The sequence below is a fragment of the Athene cunicularia genome (genome assembly GCF_003259725.1).
Source record: "Athene cunicularia isolate RWA chromosome 18 unlocalized genomic scaffold, athCun1 chr18_part1, whole genome shotgun sequence".
NCBI classification, from domain to species: domain Eukaryota; kingdom Metazoa; phylum Chordata; class Aves; order Strigiformes; family Strigidae; genus Athene; species Athene cunicularia.
In genome coordinates, this window is record NW_020799123.1 from 489,277 (window position 1) to 498,747 (window position 9,471).

General features: G+C 39.0%; 1 protein-coding gene across 1 annotated transcript in view; it reads right to left on the minus strand.

Moving 5' to 3' along the window:
- Window positions 1-9,471, minus strand: part of LOC113486905 (myosin heavy chain, skeletal muscle, adult-like) — a 46,443-nt gene that overhangs the window by 13,209 nt on the left and 23,763 nt on the right. The window lies entirely within an intron of this gene.

Consider the following 9,471-nt stretch of genomic DNA (forward strand, 5'->3'; position numbering starts at 1 on the left):
TTTTTTTTTTTTTTTTTTTTTTTTTTTTTTTAAATAAGGATAAGAACAAAGTTGTTTGCTCATTTACTGTGGCTGATCCTGTTGAAAGTGCAGTTTAATTCTAATTTGCATAGATGAAAAGAGGAAGTGTTTACTTACCCTGAAAAGAGCTGAGACAGTCTGGAAAGAAGAACCCTTCTTCTTGCCACCTTTCTTGCCACCACCACCACCACTAGCCTCTGATAAAATGAAGATAATTAAACATTTATGGTTTTGGGTCTCATTCATGATTCCACAGTTTTGCAGAATCACTGTGCTCCAAAGGGTTGACATTTCAGAAAACTGACCTGCCTCTCCACCAGCAGAGGCAAAGAGTAATGCCAGTGTCTTTACCGATGACTTTTGATACAACCCAATGACAGTTTCATTCAGGGGGTCCTTGTTCTTCTCAAGCCAGCCAGAGATGTTGTAGTCCACTGTGCCAGCATAGTGCACCAGGGAGAAGTGGGCCTCAGCCTTGCCTTTGCCAGGCTTGGGCTTCTGGAAGTTGTTGGACTTGCCCAGATGTTGGTCGTAGAGCTTGTTCTTGAAAGAGGTGTCAGTTGCCTTGGGGAACATGCACTCCTCTTCCAGGATGGAGAAGATACCCATGGGCTGGGAGAAACAGCAAAAAATAACAGCAAGAATATACAGATTTGCCTTCAGAAGGAGACTGCATTAAGGCAAAGGAAACTGCAAAATTAATTAAATTTTTGGATCAAAAATGGATCAAATCTTTGTTACGTTTTGCACATAGAGTACTTGATAAAATATTAATTTGTGTCTGAAATGAAAGTATTTCAGAACTAATAGTTTGACAATAATCCCACAATTTTTTCTAAATAATTTGGAAAATCTAATGAATCGAAAAGAGATTTCTTTTTTTTTTTTGTATTTATATTTTCCCAAAGTAAATTTGTGTATATGAAAGTGTCTTACTAAAATTGACCTTTGTTCAACAGAGCAACAGATCTTTCATCTACTTCCTGAAATCTTACTTTTTGTGACATATGTTTCTTCATTCCTACACAACAAGATGTATCAACTCATACTGAGGTTTTTTTCATCCCTGTTCAGCTAGTACCTCTTTTTCATATACAGGTATGATTTTGGTTAGAAATTGTGTTTCAGCAATCACGGTATTAATATTGAAATCATAATTGTAATACTGAAAAGTTGTCTGGTTTTCTGAAAAGAGATCTTTCATCTTTGTAGACTTGAAAACACCTACAGTGTGTGATTCTTCTATTGCCAAAAAAATATAATTAGTTATTTTAAAATAAATTGCATAATAATGTAATTAGTGCATAACCTGAAGGTATTTCATGTGCAGCCTAATTGCAAAGGTCCTTAGAAATTATTTTCTGAATACATACAATATTGGAAATGAAAATTTATTCTTTGCATACCAGTAGCCAGGAAATTCTAAAATTCTGTCACAGAGAGGAAATAATAAAAATATAAATGTAATCAACATACCTTCTCAATGAGCTCAATGCAGGCAGCCAGGTCCATCCCAAAGTCAATGAATGTCCATTCAATTCCCTCCTTCTTGTACTCCTCCTGCTCCAGCACGAACATGTGGTGGTTGAAGAACTGTTGCAGTTTCTCATTGGTGAAGTTGATGCACAGCTGCTCCAGGCTGTTGAACTGTTTAATGCAAAGACAATATTTACTCATTCTCAAAATGAAGAATTGCCTGTACAGTTTTCTCCTGTACACTCAGAATTTCATTCAGAGATGCTTAGTTAGAACAAAACTTTTTAATGTTAAAACATCCTATTATGTATTTTTAAAGAGGTTGGGTTTTTTTTCCTCTTTGCTACCTGAATAATGTTTAAATATATAATTCATTCTTGTATGAAATACCAAAATTATTTGGCAGTCTTATCCATATCAAGGTGCAATTTATATCACTTTTATCTCATTATATTCTGTAAATTTTTCCATTGCCCCTACAGAAAAACTAGACATTATCAGTGTTTGTCAGTCCTGGCTTGGACTCACCTTCCCCAAGCGTGTGTAGAATTCTGTCAGCACTAAAGGCAGCCAATGTGTATTCCTGTTAGAATCACCCTTTGACTCTTCATAAGCAAAGGACATAGATTGGTCTCTTTTTCCAAAGACTTGGCACAATTTTGTGGGGGACTTATGTCTACCTTTCTCTTTCTACAGTCCAAGATACTGTCTCTTCAGTATGTGTGTGCTGTTTCTCAGTGGATCTTTTTAATATTAAGCTCAAATTATTGAAAAGCTTCAACGTTAGCACTAATTATATAAAGGCAGCTGTTCTTCCTTGTGTATGACGCAGATATTTTGAAGCTCATGATTTGTGCTGGAGAAAAAACAAGTGACATATACAAGGAAAGTAAGCATTTCCAGGAAAAACAAAACAAAACAAAACCAAAACAAACAACCAAAAAACAACCCACAGGGCTTGGGGTTGGTTGGTTGGTTGGTTGGTTGGTTGGTTTTTTAAAAAGGAGAACTTGATTTGAAATTGCAAGTGAACGGAATATTTTTAAAAAAGCCAGCATAATTCTGGTTTTGATTGAGGCCTAATAGACTTTTAGAGATTTTACTATGATTTCTGTGGTACTTGCATCAAAGATCTCGAAGCCAGCAATGTCCAGCACACCAATGAAGTACTGTCTGGGCTGCTTCGTATCCAGCTGCTGGTTGATGCGAACCACCATCCACAAGAACATCTTCTCATAGACAGCTTTTGCCAGGGCACCCACTGAATTGTTCACCTAGAACACAGAAGAATGGAGCAGAAGAAAAACAATGTCTGGAGCAAATAGTAAATGATACAAGTCAGAGGTTCCCAGTCACCAGCTGGTTGTTACCTGCTGCACGGTTTGACCCTTGGTCACATATTCATTCCCAACCTTGACTCGGGGGTAGCACAGTGCCTTGAGCAGGTCTGCTGAGTTCAGACCCATCAGATAGGCAGCCTTGTCAGCAACTATAGACAAAGAGAGAGGAAGACAGTCACAGAGGAGAAGCAATAATTGAAAGTAGATGTCTTCTAAGATGTAGCTGTAGGTTTCAGTATTGCAATCCTGTGATAGTTTGAAAGGAAATTCAGAAGCATGACTATTACAAAAGCTGAGATTTATGACTTTATGAAAATAAATTGGAGCAAGATATCTGAATGCCAAGTTCTAGCTATGTAAGTGTTTCTGTTACTGGGAGTTCTAGATTATAATACCTTCTGTGCCGTCTGGCTCTGCCTGCTCTTCACGCTGCTTCTGCTTGAACTTCAGATTCCCGTAGTGCATGACAGCCCCCGTCAGCTTGTAAATGGCTGTTTTCTCATCAGCAGTGAAGCCCAGGATGTCAATGGCACTCTGGCAACAGAATCAGTGAAATAAGCCTCTGGGCCATTAAATGGAACTTTCACCATACCAATATGCTCTGTGTCACTTACATCTGTAGCCATCAGCTCCTCCTGGTCATTAATGCTGGGAACAGTGATCTCACCTTGACTCACAAATTGGTAGTCATATGGGTTGGTGGTAATGAGGAGCATGTCTGTAAAGAAGAATAGGACGTATCTGGGCATAAGAATAAAGATAAATGTTAAACATGTTCAGATTCCATCAAAGAATTTATAATACTTCCTACCAATTAGCTCTGGCTTCTTGTTGGACATGATCTGATAAAATATGTGGTAACTTCTTTCTGCCTTGAGCTGGAAAGTGACTCTGGACTTCTCCAGCAGATCTGGCAAGGCGGGTAGAAAGAGTTAAGCCTGAGAAAGTACACTGAGGTGGAAAGGGAGGAAAGAATGTGTTCAGGTCAGGAGGTCTCTTACATGTTTCAATGTCAGCAGAAGCCAGTTTGCCCGTGGCCCCAAAGTGGATTCGAATGAATTTACCCTTTAGAGGGGAAAGAAAAAAGACATTTTGAAATTTCACTAAGAATGTCAGTATTTAACCACAGAGGACAGGTTTCCACAGAGGACAGGATTTAAACTTCAAAGTTGTTTCAAATGTTTTTCTTATTTTTCTTTAAAAAGGCAAGAAAAAATTTCAGGAAACGACACTGGCAATACTAAGGTAAAGATCTGAGCCGAGTTATTATTATTTAGTGGGTAATCCTGAAAGCACAGGAACAAGAAAACCACTTAGCAAGCCTTTTATTAGGTCATTTATGCCTCAGTTCAAACAGATGGATATCAAAAAGCCAATATGCACTAGCTTAATTTTTTATATTCAGATAGAACTCTGCGAAGGTGGATTTTGGTGGTATAAATGTTGAATGGGATTTTCTGATTTTGTGGAAAAACAGAAGGCATCGGTTATTTTCTGAGTTATGGGGACAGGGACAATGGACCCAGAACACAGAACTTTAGACTGAGACTGTGGGTTGGTATCGTGATTATTCAAGGACATTCACAAATTATCTAACAAAATTTTGCACTAAAATGACCGAAAAGAGATATCATAGACTAGTCTGGTGTCTGTTGGGATGTCCTGAGACATCTTTTTCCTTATCCCTCTCCAAATAACTTGTATCAAGACCTGAACAGTTAGATTAATAGACCTGCCCAGTTCTGTGTCTAAAAGAAACATATTCATGTTTTTGTTGATCTGATGCAGGCAATTTTAATGCTCTCTGTCTGTCTTTTCCTCCCTCCTTTCTGCATTATATTGATTTACACAAATTAAATTTATAGTATGTATGACATATGCCAGGAGTAGGTATGTGTGTGTGTGTGTGTGTATATATATATATATATATATAAAATTATCAAATAATATAGATATTTATACCTATTTAAATTGTCTCCATTTGTAAATATTTCCTTGCTGTAATACATTTTTAAAGTTATAATGTTGATTAGATAGTCTAGTCAGATAGTTTTTAGTTGATGAAAATATGAGGAAAATATTAGTTCAATGAATACAATTATCCACGCATGACACATCAGAAGTAGCAGCTTCTCTGACATCTTTGTTCACCTGTAAATGTCAACTTCTCTAATCCACAACTTACAAAGCGGGAGGAGTTGTCGTTCCTCACGGTCTTGGCATTTCCAAAAGCCTCCAGCAGTGGGTTAGCGCTGATGATTTGATCCTCAAGCGTTCCCTGCAGAATGATAATTACTGTTGGTTATCCTTCCCAAAAATGATGTCAGGATCAGAGAAAAACATTGATTTCAGCATTTTAGATTTACCTGCATTTTGCCGGGCTGCTCCTCCTTCTTCTTCTCCCCACTCGCTGCAATTGTTGCAAAGTACTGGATGACACGCTTTGTGTTCACAGTCTTCCCGGCACCGGATTCTCCGCTGTGAAACCAAAGAGAGAAGCAGAGAGCGTGTGGTCAGGCGGGAGGTCCCTCAGCACCGGGCAGCCCCACGGGGACCCGAGAAGGGATCTACATACGTGATCAGGATCGACTGGTTCTCACGATCTGTGGAAAGAGGTAGAAACAGATAGACTTTGTAAATGAAGAACGGAAAAAGACTGAAAATAAATGCAGTAAATGGAAGTAAGTTATCTCAAGAAAAGTGTCTGCTCTTTTTTTTTTTTTTTTTTTTTTTTCTTTGCTAAGTAATTCTTTTCCATGAATAATGAAAACCCTTGAAGGGACGTGTTTTTTCCCCTCTGCATTCTTTATGATGATATTTTTTCTCCCATATATAGTAAATTATTTCTGGGTTTTTTTGGGGGTTTTTTTGGTTTTTTTTTTTTTAATTTGCTACACTGACTCTATTTATAGCAGTAGAAAAAGGGAGAGTAAGGACCCATGATCAAGGAATCCTGAGAATGGGTAATAGTACTGAACCCAATACCATGGAGAAAGAAAGGAATGAAAAGGTGAAAGCAAACCAAGAAGCAATATATAGTTCCATCTCATTTTTTCGTGTCATGGTTTTATAAAGACAAATCTGAATATTTTTGTGTTATTGATGTTTCCTGTAGCCATTTGGTAAATTAACATAATTAGACAGAATTTTCACATTACATATGAAATTCATATCCTGATCACCTTCACTATGTCATTACAAATATAAATATATTCCTTGCACCACCTAGTCCATTTGGCTTATTGTTTTGCCTGACACACTAACTATCTATGGTACTTTTTATAAATACTGATGTGAAAAAATCCTGCTTAAATTAGTAGTGATTAATGGTATGACTGAAATAAAACTCTAATGAGGTGTTAAGAAAATATTAGCGTAGTTATCAGGGAAACTGTGATTATTTTAAAAATGTATTTTTTTATGCAATCACTCTAAGACCAGCTCACCAGTTTGCATAAACTTAAAACAAACAGTCAAATTGCCAGAACACCTCACCATGTACAGACATGTCTTTTATTTAAAATAGTAGAAAATAATGGTGTGGAGATAGTAAAACACACAGTAGTATGTATGTATCAGAACAATGAAAGCTTTGAAAAAGATTCTTCATGTTACTGAGACAGAGTATGCCTCCAGAGAATTTCATGGGACATTCCCTCTGAGACAGATGGAGTCACTCACCAGTCAGCATGAACTGATAGGCATTGTCAGAGATGGAGAAGATGTGTGGAGGGGCCTCCTGGCGCTTCTTGCCTCGGTAGGCCAACACCACCTCCGGGTTGTACACCGGCAGCCACTTGTAGGGGTTGACAGTGACGCAGAAGAGACCCGAGTAGGTCTGTGAGGAAGGGAGACAGCACGTTGGCTTCCACCTACCCTGGCAGAGCAGTTCCTCCTCGCTGCCCAGGGGAAGACTGCTGCTGGTACTTACGTAGATCATCCAGGCTGCGTAACGCTCTTTGAGGTTGTACAGCACAGCGGGTTCGTGGAGGTGGGTCATCATGGCCATGTCCTCGATTTTATCGTACTTGGGAGGGTTCATGGAGAAGATCTGATCATCCTTCACAGTCAGGGTCTGACAAGGAAACAAAAGATCCATGTATGTCAGCTAAGAGCTCACAGTGACAATCAAATGGTGTCCTTCAGCTTTGTTTCTTACCTCTCCACCTTCAGTCTTGACAGTGATCTTCCCTGTTTCTTTGCTCTGGATTGTCCCTTTCACAAAGGATTCCTTAGGATGGGTCACAAAGACGGCTGTCTTGGCATCAAAAGGCTTGTTCTGGGCCTCGATTCTCTCCTTTTCTGACTTTCGGAGGTAAGGAGCTGCCTCCCCAAAGACGGCCATCTCAGAGTCTGATGACATGGCTGCACTTTATGGAGGGAGTCGTCAACAGAGAACACTGCGGAATAGCAGGTATGTTGCCCAAATGAGTCAATATTTTTTGTTGTCACACAGTTTATTGAAAAACTTCAACAGCATCATAGAATATGTGATTTGGAAAGAATGTCAGGCATTTCTTTTGTCCACCTTCCTGTGCAAAGCAGGTCAAATATTGGATGAAGTTACACAGAGCTTTTTTCCAGTAAAGTTTTGATTATCTCCAAGAATGGAGATTCCTTGGTCCCTCTGCATCTCTTTTTAATGTCTGACCACCCTGATGGTGAATTTTCTTTTCCTAATACCTGATCAAAATTTCTGTTGCTGCAACATGTGTCTGTTGTCCCTCATATTTTCACTCCACACATTCGAGTCTGTCTCTTTTTGCTGCATAACCACCCACTTTTTGTCGAAGGTATCAATAAGACAACCACATTTTAATTTTGTTTTCAGAGTGGGCAAACTGCATCTTTCAGCCTCTCCTCCATACATCATTTGCTCCTTTCTATGTTGGAAGTTCTTTGCTGGACTCATTCCAGAATGTCAGCATCTTTCTTGTCACCAGGGAACACCAAACTGAGCACAGTGCTTCCGATATGGGAGCTGAATACAAGGGAAGAATCACTTCCCTTTACCTGCTGTTGGCCTACTGTTATGAGTGCCTGATAGTATGCTGTTGGCTTTCATTCCTGCAAAGGCACACTGCTGACACATGGTCACAAGGACACATGACCTTTTTCTGCAAAGGTTTTTTCTAGCCATACTACAATCAACATAATGCATTGTATGGGGGTATTCCTTCCTACATGCCAGAAAGTCTTCATACTTCACACCACCTTTACTAAAATTCATTATGTTCTTGTAAGCTCCAGGCTGAAGACTTTTGGGAGCCTGCTTAAGGGTAATATTGCTCTGTAGTATATTCATAAGTCCCTCAGTTTGATCTCATCTTCCCAGTTCCTGAGAATGCATTCCATCCACCATCAGGTTGCTAATGATGCTCTTAGCATTGACATATTTCTAGCACTGATATATTCTATGATGTGATTCAAATTTGAAAAGCGCTGAGGGGTCTGTGTTTCTTTTTACATTTCTGGACATCTACATAACTTTGTGAAATGGTTAAGTTTTAATGCCTTGTCAAGCTGAGCAGGGCAACTTCTACATTCTTTGCACAGTCTCTGTGTACAGTCCCCAGCCACTCCTCAAAAAGTTTCCAATTAGATTGATAGGCATCAGGAGACTGGAGATACCATCAGGGAAATGTTAAATAACATTTGTGGAGGAATGCCACAAGGCTACCGTGATTGAATGAACATCAAGGAAGCACTTGCCATTTTGGAAGCTCAAAGCTTTGAAGCATATTGTAAATGCTTTGTGTCCTTCTGCAAATAACTATTAACAAACAATTCCAAACAGAATGAAGCGTCACAGTGAGGGATAATGCCAGAGGAAAAGCATATTCACATCACCCACCTGGAGTTCCCAAACCAAAAAGCCATTAAAAACCTTGCTTGTCTTTGCACACAATAGAGTCCAGAAGGTGTTTGGAGGATTGATTCATGCATGATGTCTTTTGCTGGTGCTCTGAACCATTCACTAGAGTTGTTTGCTTCTCATCACAAACTCTTTAAGCAACCCAGCATCATAACATCAGTCTTGGAAATAAGGTGTGTACCTTCTCTCTCTGTGCCACTCAAAAGTGAGTTTTAGGGCCAGAAACACCAAGGGCAGATTCTGAACAGCTACACCCTTCCAGCAACTGTCATCCTGCTTGTCACCCTGCCATACTGATGAACATTTCTTTCATAACGACACACCTCCTCCAGCAGAAAGAAAGGTCCCGTTATGAAGAATGCCTTCCAATTTTATGGCAAGGGAAATTATGTAAAGCATGAGTGTGGCAAAATCCCTCAGGCTAAAGGAAGCTCAGATTCCAGCCTCCTCATTTTTTCACATAGATTCTAATTATAAAGTTAGATGTGTACAACTGCTTTCTTACTGTTGAAATCTGTAACTGTTAGCTGTGCTATCAGCTGTACTAGTTGGTGCTAGCTGGGCCTCCTTTTCTTATCAAATTTTGTCCTTTAGGTATCTTAAAGATATAAAAAAATTTGTTTCTGGGTTTAAATATACCCAGACCTAAATCAGAAATAGTCCTGGGCATGGACATTACAACAAATTAAATAATCTAAGAAAGTTGTATTGGAAATTTTAGAGATCTGTTTTATCTGAACAAAACAAGACTCCCCCCCC